This window comes from Puntigrus tetrazona, chromosome 10 (genome assembly GCF_018831695.1).
Source record: "Puntigrus tetrazona isolate hp1 chromosome 10, ASM1883169v1, whole genome shotgun sequence".
Classification (NCBI taxonomy): domain Eukaryota; kingdom Metazoa; phylum Chordata; class Actinopteri; order Cypriniformes; family Cyprinidae; genus Puntigrus; species Puntigrus tetrazona.
This window is the reverse complement of record NC_056708.1, coordinates 4,795,472-4,808,695: the sequence shown is the minus strand read 5'-3', so window position 1 is coordinate 4,808,695 and position 13,224 is coordinate 4,795,472. Positions and strand designations below refer to the sequence as shown.

General features: G+C 38.3%; 1 pseudogene; it reads right to left on the bottom strand.

Moving 5' to 3' along the window:
- Positions 1-544: 544 nt before the first annotated feature.
- LOC122352398 lies at positions 545-1,985 on the bottom strand (annotated as a pseudogene).
- Between the last annotated feature and the right edge of the window lie 11,239 nt (positions 1,986-13,224).

Genomic DNA, 13,224 nt, shown 5'->3' with positions numbered 1-13,224 from the left:
CTATGCAAATGCAAAAGCACTTTATTTGGATTTCCGGAAGTAAATGCAGTTCAAGATTAAAATTACATACATCAGAACAGCACGACACAGATGTTCTATTTGTGCAACACATTTTAAGGACCTGAACATACAAGAGTACAAAGCTGGCTGTACAAAGCCTGTTTCAATTCTTACTTTGTTCTGTCAATCTGGGGTTTCTGAATCAGCATTGATAAAGATATACTTCAAACTAAATCAAAGAATGAACTGAAATAAAATAATTTGCAAAAAATCAGGCCGAAATAAAGTTTGTTTTGCCAGTTCAAATCGGTTTGCCAAAGCAAATTTTGGGGGGGAGTTTGTGTTAGCTCTTAAAACAGCTTTGAGCTACCATTGGTCAGGTGTGTTCTAAAACTCCATCTTCTTTAATGCTGTATTTTTTTCTTCCTGGTTAGTTTCTCATTCAGCCGATGTCAGGCAAGTGCAACTTGGTTTAACTTTGAACAGACCATGCCATCAGTAAATAAAATAATATTTATCCATTTTAGTTTTTTTCACTGTTCATTTACTCTGATGATGCACATGAGTTCAAGCCAGATACTTGGCATCGCTTTTTACATGCAAGTGCATCAATTTCTGGAGTCAGGCTCTGTGCAGAGGAAATCCTCAGGACTGAATGAAGGTGTTCATCGGTGAGACGACTTCTATGTGGTGTTTTGTTCAATCTTCATTAACGAAAACAGTTGCTCGCACAGATATGTGCTCCCGAACATAGAGAGCATTTGCGCAGCTTGGGCACGGAGTTCGGGCAGCGTGTCAGGGAGGTAAGGTGGAAATTGCGCAGCACCGACAGAGTCATATTTTGACTTGAGCGTGTCATGACACTGCAGCTCAATAAGCTCCATTTGGAGATTGCTTGGTGCGTTATTCACATCAAACGTAAAGGGGTTGCTAAAAAGTTAAAATCTACATGTTTGGGCTTCAAAGTCGGCAAATCGTCGGGCAAACTCAGCGCCAAGTAGAATGAGTTTTTCAGTGAACTGTGCAAAAGGCATCATGGCGGTAATGAGCCAGGTTTCCCTGCTGCATCTGACTCTCCCACAAGTGCAACTTGGTTCTAAAAGCCCTCACGACGTTGTACATGTCTGTGATGACGTGTGTGCGCCCCTGAAGCTTCAGATTGAGCGTGTCGAGATGATTCATGATGTCACATAGAAATGCAAGCTCACATTGAAACTTTTCATCCCTGAACTCTGTTGTGTCTTTCCCTTTGCTTTCCATGAAAAGACAAATTTCCTCACGCAGCTCAAAACATCTCTTCGCAACTTTTCCTCGGCTCAGCCACCTCTCCTCTGTGTGATAGGGAATGTCGCTATGGTCTGCACCCAACTCCTCAAAGAAAGACTTGAACTGACGGTGATTCAAACCTTTTGCTTTTATTAAGTTGACAACTTGTGTTACAGTGTTCATAATGTGATCCATTTTCAAGGCTTTTCCACACAAAGCCTCTTGGTGTATAATGCAGTGGTAAACTGTAAGCTCACCTGCCTGCTTTTCCTGCATCTTGGATTTTAGTCCTAAAAGTTCCTCTGTAACATAAAAGATTCTTGTCCACTCCACGAATATAAAATTGACAGCTGGGAGGTGTCGCTGCTCTCGTCCACAGCAAGTGAGTATGCAACAAAATCTTCTCCTTTCTCATCAGCTGTTCTTGTCGATTGGTGGCAAGTTCACATGCATGCTCTGCTGCAGTATTTCTGCTCAGGCTAACATTTAAAAATGTTTTTTTTTCGGGCAAACGACCTCACAAATTTTGACCATGCACATTTTTACTCTCCCTCATTAAAGGGCCGGGCTGATTTGGCGATCTCCTGCGCCACAATAAAGCTAGCCTGAGTATTGCCAATGCCACGGCATTTACGACAATCAAAACAGACAGTTCCGGCACTCGTAGAAAAATGCTGCCGCAATTGCGGGACGATTGCCACACATCGAGCCTGCTCCATTTCCCTTCCGTTCGTGTTTTTAAGACACAAACGAAAAGTGTTGCGGACGGAAGTGCTTCTTCTATCGCTTAGCAGCAGCTAAGCTTAGCTTCCTGCTCCACATCGGGAACTCCCGCCCCCGGCACCGGCTGCTCTCCTATTGGCTGCGCCAGATGAGATGTCGTCACAGCGTTTTGACGCTCAAATTAAAAATGTTTTAAATAGGGAGTGAAACGCCAACCTTGCGCGACGCTCTGCGCCTCAGTGCGGACTTGCGGGCTTGACGCGTTCAATGTGTAGGCACCTGTAGCGGAACGTGCGCTGTATAATGGGCCGGCGGGCCAGATATAATACATATTTGAAATCATCTCGCAGGCCAAATATAATTGTAGTGCGGGCCAAAATTTGACATGTCTGGTGTAGAGGGAGAAGAGCATTGGGGAGAGGACACAACTCTGAGGGGCTCCAGTGCTGGTTGCTGGATGAGAATTTTCTAAGCCTCACTAACTGTCTGTCTGTCAGGAAGCTGCTGATCCACTGACAGACGGAGGTGGGCACCGAGAGCTGGGTTAATTTGGGGTGGAGGAGGTTTGGGATGATAGTGTTGAAGGCCGAGCTGAAGTCCACAAACAGGATCCTCACATAAGTCCCTGCTTTGTCTAGGTGTTGCAAAACATAATGCAGTCCCATATTGACTGCATCATCCAGTGACCTGTTTGCTCTGTAGGCAAACTGCAGGGGGATAAGTAAGGGTCCAGTGAAGTTCTTCAGATAACCCAAGACCAGTTTTTCAAATGATTTCATGACCACAGACATTAGAGCCACAGGTCTGAAATAATTAAGTACAGTAATTTTGGGTTTCTTTGGGATGGGGATGATGGTGGAGCGTTTGAAGCATAAAGGCACTACACACAGCTCCAGTGATCTGTTGTAGATCTGTGTGAAGATGGGCTGGAGTCACACCGTATGGACCTGGAATCTTTCTTCTTTTCTTTTTTCTGAAAACCTGGCACACGCCATCTTCGCTGAGTTGAAGGGCAGGTGTGGAGGACAGGGGGATTACAGGAATGGTGTCTTTTCAAACCTGCAGTAGAACTCGTTGAGGTTGTCTGCCAGTTGTTGATTTGCCACAGTGCTGGGGGATGGTGTCTTGTAATTGGTGATGTTTTTCAGACCTTTCCATACAGAAGCTGTGTCACTAGAGGAGAACTGAGTGCAAAGCTTTTCAGAATAATTCCTCTTTGCCACTCTGATCTCCTTTTCTAGTGTGTACTTGGCCTGTTTATGCAAGACTCTGTCGCTTATCCTGCTAGCATCTTCTTTGGCTTGACAGGGGAATGAGATCGACCAAACTGTGATCAGAAAGTCCCATGGCAGCTCGTTGGACAGAGAGATATGCATCCTTTATTATGGTGTAGCAGTGATCCAGTATATTACTGTCTCTGGTCGGACAAGTAACGTGCTGTCTGAATTTTGGCAGAGATCGGCTTTATTAAAGTCCCCGAGAATGATTTAAACAGAGTCCCGGTGTTGTTGCTTAGTTGTTGCGAGTTTTTGTAAAGCCAGGCTCACGTGCACTTGCGGAGGGATGTAAACACACATCAGAATAAGCGAGCAAAACTCCTGCAGCAAGTAGAAAGTCTTACAATTAATGAAGAGTGCTTCTACATCGGCACAGCACATCTTCTTTAACACAGTTACATCTGTACACCAGATGTAAAAGCACGTCCCGCCGCCGTGCGATTTCTCCGTTAATTTGCGTCGCCCAACAGACTTAATGTGTTGTCTGGAATGGCGTCATTTAGCCAGGTTTGAAACACGGAGCAGCACAGTCTGGTTGAGCAGAAGAAGTTCGTCCATTTTGTTGGGTAGAGAGCGGAGGTTCGCCAAGTGAACGCTGGAATCCGTGTTCTCCGAGTTTCATAAGCGCACCGGCCCGCTTCCCCCCGTCTGCGCGATTTTAGACGTTTGACCAGCATCGCTGCTCCGCTAACTACGATGTTTAACAAAACGTCTCAATAATCAAAAACCGGGGAAAGATTTTGTGGAGTGGTCTGCCGAATGTCCAGCAGTTGGTAACAACGATGGTGTTTGAGAAATAAAAAAACAGGAAAAACTAACAAAAACTATACAAGCGCGTGAGAATTAAGCACTGTGGTTGCCATTCGCGGCGCCATCTTGATCATGTATATATAAATACACACACCTACAGTAAATAAATATTTAGGCTTATCAATCAATCAATCAATCAATCATTTTTATTTATATAGCGCTTTTAACAACACAGGTTGCATCAAAGCACTGTACAGTATAAGGTAGAAGAGTACAATGACAGGGATGTATAATGACGAGAGTGACCAATTTCTTATTAAATGCAGAGACGGTCTCTGTAATCAATTCGACGTTAAATCACTAGAAGTTAAGTGTCCCATCCAAGCAAGCCAGAGGCGACAGCGGCAAGGAAACAAAACCCCATCCATACAGAATGGAGTAAAAACCTTGGGAGAAACCAGACTCAGTTGGGGTCAGTTCTCCTCTGACCGGACGCCCAGCACTTAACTTCCAGTTCAATTTTAAACGCAGCTGTGTCAGATATTGTAAATGACTTAGTGTGTATGTGTGTGCATCAGGATCTGGTGATCTGTACACGGGCGCATCTAGGTTTTCTGGTCTCTGATGAACATAATCTCTGTGTGCTGATCCACCATCTAGTCTGGATACAAACTGTGAAAACAAATTGAGAAAGAGACAGGACTAATATTAGCGTAGATGCCATTCTTTTTACGATGTCACAAGTACATCGTATTTCGCTTATATTCATACAATAATACATGAATGTATGTGCATTTGCATATACATGAATATATACAATAAATATGCACAGAACACAGGCACATTATTATAACAACTTTTTATTTAGGATGTGACTAACTGTAGATGTAAAATGAAAGACAAACTATTCACATGAGAGTGTTACTTGGAGAATCTGCAAGCCGTGTGCTGATTTGCAGTTCTAGCCCTGATTAGAGCTGTTAGAACAACATGCTTCTCAGTATACACACCTGTCCTGCTCTGGCGTGTGCCCACTAAATACCTTCCTAAACACATTTCTTCAGCTGCTAAAGACAACTGCAGATCAGGCTTCCTCTGACTGCGCCCACTTTACAGGATCATAAGAAGTCCATTGTTGGAGCCATGTTCAAATTTCAGGGCTTTATGCTCTGAGATTCCTGTCATAAAATGCCAAGACATTCAGCAGATGATTTATCCCAGATTCGTCTTGCCTGCAATGAATTATGTCCTTTCTGAGCATTTGACAGAAAACATTTTGGGGGAAAAAACACACACACACAGGGAACAAGTGGAGAGAGATTTGTTGTTCTTTTGTTTTATGACAGGGAAGTCTTTAGGTTTTTAGAAGAAATGGATTTATTTAACCTGTTGTTACCACAGCAGGGTTTATCCAGCCTTGGCCCCTGGCCTTATGTATTCGTCCTGTTTGTGTCACAAGTAAAATTACTTTTTATCACTGTGTGAAAGGAGAAGGTTTTGGCTTTGTTTCTATTCGCTGAAATGAGCATTATTGTGAAAGCGTCTTTACATTTACATTTAGTCATTTACCAGACACCTTTATTCAAAGTGACTTACAAAATAGCAATCAGACCAATAAGAGAGCAATATTTGCATTATTATACAAACGCTGTGACAAGTCTATTAGTCACAGTGCACCTAGCAATGTTCAGTGATAAGCACATCACTACAGAAGAGTGTCAGACTGGTACTGGACTGATGTGTATCTCTTTGTAATAGTTATTTTCATTTAATAATGTTTCAAATTTTTCTGAGAGTTCTCATGTTTTCTGTATGACCATTTTACCACAGTGGAATCCATAGATCTCTCCCAGGAATCCACAGGCTAATCATAGTTTTAATCATAATTGTGTTTGCATGCATATATATATATATATATATATATATATATATATATATATATATACATTAATATATGAGACTGTGTGGATGCTAGATAAGTCATGATGTGTTATTTGTTTTTGTATGTGCCTGTGTGAGTTAGAGGAATAATTCAAGCATGTGTTGCGATCTGCTGTGTTCTCAGCTCTAATGGATAGTAGCAGCTGCCTCTTCATCTCCTCCAGACACAAACCACCATTGTATGTTTGCTCTCCTTTCCAGTACATTCCCTTACTGTGGCCTAAACTAACCCCTGATTGACTTAACTCTTTCAGCAATCTAGACTGATTTAGTGTCAATCAAGAGCTTTTAAAAATAGTGTAGAATTAAAGTTGAAAAAATAATTATTGTTCTGTATTGCTGTAATGAGACTTCTAATATGCTACATTTGTAGAGGTGCCTGTGGTGGACATGACATTAATACTGTTTCTGTATAAAACCTTTTTTATGTTATTGTGCATTTGTTCAGTCTCCAGATGGCAGTGTTGCACAGTAATACATTTGAACAGTGTATATGGCTCTGCTCAGTTGCCCATATGTCTGTGTCAATCTCAGTTAGCAGCAGGGTCACACAGTAACTGTAATGCTGGCTCATTTTTATGAGACAGTTGCAGTGAGTAAAGCTAGTTGTAATGCGTTGTTGTTGTTGTTGTTGTTTATTTGCTGTATCAATCAGTTTTGGAGAAACCACTTTTAAGTTAATTGAGCCTTACCAATCTACAAGATACTGTACTTAAAGAACTTCTACTAATATTAATATTATGTAGATAATATGTATGTATATATTTATTTATAATGATTTTTACAAGTTATATTGTTTACCAGCAGATAAATAGCAGAAAGTATGTGGACATTGTAAGTGATTACTCTTATGAATTTGTGGGTTGAACTTTAATTGAGGCTTTAATTATATGCGACACACAAGAGTAAAGAGGTGTGACATCCAGAGTTGATAAATTGAGGTGTACTGTTTTGGAATATATTGAGCTGATCTCTGGGTCTAGTGATAGCACTTTTAGCATATATCATTGAATCCAATCAGACCAGTAGGATTGCGTTCAAAAATTCCTATTTAAAACAAGACTCTTCTGTGATTATATCGTATATAAGACAGGTGGAAAAGTCACTTAGGCCAATAAGATTACTGACTATACTGTCATTCTGGCATAATAATCATAGAAGTTTGCTGCCGTACCATGGCCACAGCAGGCGCAGTGATATCATGCAGCTCCTGTGGAAAACAGTCCCCAGCTTGCAAGACACGCTCCCTGTGCAGGGTCTGGTTATTTTGAAGCGTGCACAATGTGTTTGTGTTCTCTGCTGTGCGTGCCCACTTTGGATGGGTTAAATGAAGAGCACAAATTCCAAGTATGGGTCACCATACCTGGCCACAGTTCACTTCACTATTTTTTTTAACAGCTAGCAACTATTTACAGTAGCATCCAGATAATTATTATACTAAACTAAATTACTATCATCAATCAAAATACTGTATGATAAAGGTCATCATTATTATCTACTGTAAAGTTACAGTTTAGCAGACCAATGTTATAAAATGTTGTTTTATAATATTTTTAGCGGCAACTAGGGCAGATAACAACGCAACACTTATAGAAAGTCTTACTAAAAACCATTACTAGTTAAACCATGGTAACAACAAATTAAGCATGGCTTTGCTACACTAACCATAGTCTAGCCTTGCTGAGCAGAAGGGAAGGGAATTATTTTAAAACAGAAAATGTAGATCCATTTGAACAGAGGCAGTTTGTGCGTTTATTAGAAAGCATAATGTTCTGTAGTGTATTTGATTGTTTAAGGCCATTTCACAATTTTAATTATCATACAATATTAACAAGAAACAACCAGGGGTGGTTATCATGGATGACATTCGATGCAGTACAAAATGGTCTCTCACTGTCGTTAATTGCAATGATTTTATCATTGTTAATTGTAATGATCAATGATCATTCTCTGACAGTTCTAAATGCTTCCACATTGCTGTCATATTTGCTGGATTAGTGCACGCCTCTATTTGATCACATCACACCGTTGTTTGGTACAATTTATTCAGTCAATTTATCCCTACAAATAAATCATCAGGCTGCTCGATAATGATATCAATCAATCAATCAATCATTTTTATTTATATAGCGCTTTTAACAACACAGGTTGCATCAAAGCACTGTACAGTATAATGTAGAAGAGTACAATGACAGGGATGTATAATGACGAGAGTGACCAATTTCTTATTAAATGCAGAGACTCTGTAATCAATTCGACGTTAAATCACTAGAAGTTAATCTGCCGTTTGCCATTGTTTACGCCTAATGGAAACCGTGCGTGTACTTTGTGATGCTCTCTAAAGGAATTTTTGCACACTATGACTCATTAGTTAAACGTTTGTAAATAGATAATTTATCCTTTACAAAGCATTATTCCGACATTAATAAGTATTAGTAAGCAGTTTATAAATACAGCTATAAATGTTTGTTCGCGAGCTTATCTATAACATTTGATTTTTAATTTATAAATTAATTATAAATTAGACACATGAAAATAGTCAATAAGTGCTTTATTAACACGTTCATGATTAAGTCAGGTAATTATAAAAATTTTTGTAGTTGCCAGCCATCTGTTTTTTTGAGCTCATTTAAAGTGAGGACTATTAATAAGCGTTAAGGAGCACAAAGGAGATTTAAAGGCTCAGTTGTCTTCCAAACAAAAAGTTAAACACAGCAGAGGGACACAAAACACAGACATATTTTTTTAAATACAAAAAAAACCACCTCTACATTTAATAAAAAAGTAAAAAAATAGAAAAACAATAAAATAAAAATTCAAGCATACAATATTTTTTTCTGTTAGGAAGATAACTGAGCCTTTAAATCTCCTTTGTAATAGATATGTTTATAAATCAAGAACAAGGCATTTATAGATATTTGTATTTGTAAACTGCTTACTAATGACTATTTATGTTGGGACAATGCTTTATAAAGGGTGTACTGACAATTTAGAAATGCTTGTTATTATAATGTGTTACCAAAATGTATGAAAAGATGAACAAATTTCTTATGGGTTTGGAACAATTAATGGCTGAATTTTTATTCTGAGTTGAACTAACCCTTTATTTTCCACTTTGCTCAGGTAAGTATGATCAGACCTCTGTTTGTTTAAATGAAGGCACTATCTAGCTTTGAAAGGCCTGATTATGCCAGGCAAATTGACTCCAAGTTTCTCTCCCTGTTTGTGGCAGCTGTGAATGCATCTTGGGCACTTCATTCCCTAAAGTCTTTGCGTTGTTTGTTGTAAAATTAGGGGTGCACACTGCACAGCTGTAAGACAGCTACACTCTCTGCTCTGAAAATTGTTGCTTGATTTTAAAATAGAGTCATTGTGTTGCTTTATATTGTATTGCCAATATGCCTTGTTTTAGACAATTTGGCTTTCTGCTTGAAGCTTAGTTTTTATATTTTATCTTAATTTTATCTTTATTTCACTTACTGAAAAGTAACATACAGTGCTTTATTGGGCCTCAACTAAATACTTTTAGTTCAGATACTTAAAATATCTGTTCTAAGAGTTACTTAGTGCTTCCAGTGGAGGGCACTGCCTTCTCTTACTAACACTGCTGACCTAAAGCCAAACACTGAAAGGATATTGTTATATTTTTACTGAGAAATTACTACACATTTAAATTTGTGTTTTCTTGTTAAACACAGTAACATTCAAGTAATATACATTTTTACTTTTTTAAAATTCTGTGTTTATATTACCATGATTTGAGTAAATTAGTAGTTTCACATTTAGTGTAAGGTAATATATAGGTTTGTCAAACATCAAAACAATAAGTGCATAGCTTTGAATTGTTTTGTTGTTTTATTTAGATAATAGAAAGCATCTTGATTTGCATTAAATAAATATCATACATTTTTACCATGATAACTAGCCACTAAAATGTCATTTAGTATGACAATCATGTGAGGCATATTTACCACAAATCAGTTTAAGTATGACATAATAAATAACTAATTAGTTTTACCCAAATACTAGCCTACTTGTAATTTAACATTTTTCAAACTTTGCCACTATCCCATTTTGCCCATTTATCAGCAAGTTTTTTCTCTCTCATGTATGTTCTATGTATACCACCAGTTTTGTAAAAATGTATTTTGATGTCGTTTAAATGTATTTGACCCTTATAAACAATAGGCATGTATATAATTCATGGAATAAATTTATCTTTAAGATGAATAACTTTTACTCATATTCTATTTTTGTTATTCAACTAAATTGGATTTTAAATAGAATAGTTAAATCAGTATTTTACATTAATGACAATTAAAAATATCTAAATATGAATAAGACTATTATCAAAAAGTCATTTATATAGTTTATATTTGCTTCACTTAATAATAACATTGGCTGATCATCATCCTGCACATGCTAAACGTAAACGTGAATGTCATTTACAGAAGACAATAGATAAAATGCAGTGGAAATCCTGACTGATAACACCGTTTAACCTTTATTTATACAGTTCTATTTCAAAGAGATGATATTAGTGGAAATGTTTTTGGTGAATCTGCTTCTCCTAATCGGCTGCTTCACCCACAGAGAATGGAAAAACTCCTTAAGTCATATCAGGAAGAAAAATAATGAAGTCATGCTTTCTAGTGCCTCTATAAATAGATGTCACAGGCTGTAAAAAAAAACAAAAAAAAAAAAAAAAAAAAACAGAAAATTGTGTTTTGAATTAAGGAGGAATAGGAGTTGATAGGAAAAACAAATTACATTTTCTGAATTACATTAATTGCATTGCATTGTTTAAGTTTAAGGTAAAGCAGATAGGAACTAACTTGGTTGGCTCCTCTCATGTTATTCACTAGCATAGAGATGCAATTTTAATTGATTACAACAGGCTAAATTAATGTCTGTTACTGTGTATTTGATGCTAGAATAAGTCAGGAGAATGGGAATTGTTTAATAAATGCTCCATTTGCAGGTTTTAATTTTGCTTGGTTGTCTTTCATCTTATACTGTCATCAGGAGGGCTATATGTGAAGCACTGAAGTTAATCTGCAGATTACTAGACATTTCCTTAGGGTTGAGTGGGTTTGTTTGAAGGTCATATCCTGTTTTAGAACCCATCCGCCTCTTCTGTAGCTTAGTAATACAGAAATTGCCATATCACGAGAGTGCAGGTGTTGAGCTTTAATCAGTTTGACTTCTTGTGCTGTTTACATTTGTCCATGTCAAGTTTCAAGAGGACATAAAGTATATCTGAAAGGGAAAAAACTTTTAGGAAAGATAAGTTCACTGTAGGACAGATGCATCACTGGATCTGAATCTGGTATAAAGCTGTAACATCCACTTAAAAATAAATGATAAATACATAAATAAAATGAGCTTTTAAGTCATTCCACTTTGTGAGGACCGAGAAGTCAAGGACAAGGAACACCAGCATTCACTAAATTTTTATTTTCTGTAAAGTTTTTGTAAAGTGATTAAGTTAACAAAATGAGTGTTTTAGATATTGAGAGATGTTACAATGTCAAAGCAAAATGTGCTGTGTGTGCCTTACTGATAAATATGCTGATGATGAAATTGCTGAAACCCTTACAAAATAGTGAGAGTAGCCTCTAATACTGTACAGTCAGGGCAGTCTACTGTAGTAGGAAAGTGATACACAAACTCCAGTCATACTAATGGCTCGATTGCTCCTGTCTGCTGAGAGGTTGGTTTGTTTGTAGCTCCGTGTAGCCAGCTCTTCAATTTATCACCTCTTCTCTAGCGATCAAGTATAATTTAATTGTCTACATACCGTTGATACTATCAAATTAATCTAACTAATTAGACTGCTGTTAGTTTGCTCGCTTTAATCTAAAACTTCGGCGGTGAGTTAGCACTTCGTTAGCCCGATTCACTTCGTTCCCACCGCATTTTCGCGCCTATTATTGGCTTCTTTTTGCTCCTGTTCATTTTGTTCCTCGCTCGTTAGCTCCGTTTTCACAAGCTCATCAAAACAAGAGTGGTGAGTAAATGGCTTCTCCCTGCATCGTCACTAGCGATCAGGATTCACTGTGACAAATGCAGAGAAATAGCTAGGCTGACAGAGAAGGTTTTAGAATTAGAGACACACATCCAAACTTTAATGAGGACAGTAAGAATCACGAGGGCTGTAGATACTGCTTTGGATGCGACTAGTACAGTGAATCACGTACATTGTTCGGTTCAGCTTTACAGCCCATGGAGCAGGGCAGTTGGGTGACCGTGAGGCGGAGCTGTCGTGGGTCAAAACACCGCTCTTCGTTCCAGTCAGAACATCAAACAGGTTCTCCCCACTCAGTAGCGCACCCACTGAGAAACCTGATCAAAGTGCTCTAGTAATTGGCGATTCTGTTGTATGGAGCGTGAAAATAGAACACCAGCCACCATAGTCCAATGCTTACCGGAGCCAGGCGTCTGACATCCTGTCAAATTTAAAAGTGCTGGCTAATGCTAAACATAAATTTCGTAAGATTGTTATTCACGTCACTTCGCTAATGATGTTCGACTTAGCCAGTCGGAGATCACTAAAAATAATATTAAAGAGGTGTGTGAATTTGCAAGCACGATGTCGGACAATATAATATGCTCTGGTCCCTCCTGCTTACCGGGGTGATGAGATTTACAACAGACTGCTGGGTCTCAATGGCTGGATGTCTAAGTGGTGCCATAAAACAACATATAGGCTATAGGCTTTATAGACAATTGGATGAGTTTCTGGGGCAGACCTGACCTGTTAAAAAGATGGTCTTCATCCCTCTTGGGGTGGTGCTGCTCTTCTATCTAGAAATATGGCATATAGTCTTACAGCTCCAACATGACCAATTGGTGCCCAAGTCAGGAAGCAGACAGACTGGCTAAACCGACCGTCTGCTAGCTGCCTCATGTCACAGAAGGCAGTTAATTCTCAACACATAGAGACTCTTTCACCTAGATATCACACTATAGAGACTGTGTCTGTTCCCCAAATTAGAATATGCAGAGAACGTCCAAACCAAATCAAAAGCAATAATTTAATTAATGTCAACAAATTAAAACTACCTATAATTCAAATAAACAAAGCGATAAAACTTGGCTCAAGCTGAATATTAGATCACTTTCCAAGCACTTTAAAGCACTTTATATATATGATTTGATCAAAGATCAGAACCTGAATTTGCTTTGCTTGACAGAAACCTAGCTAAAACCAGATGAATATATTACTCTAAATGAATCTACCCCCAAAATTATTGCTATAAAAATG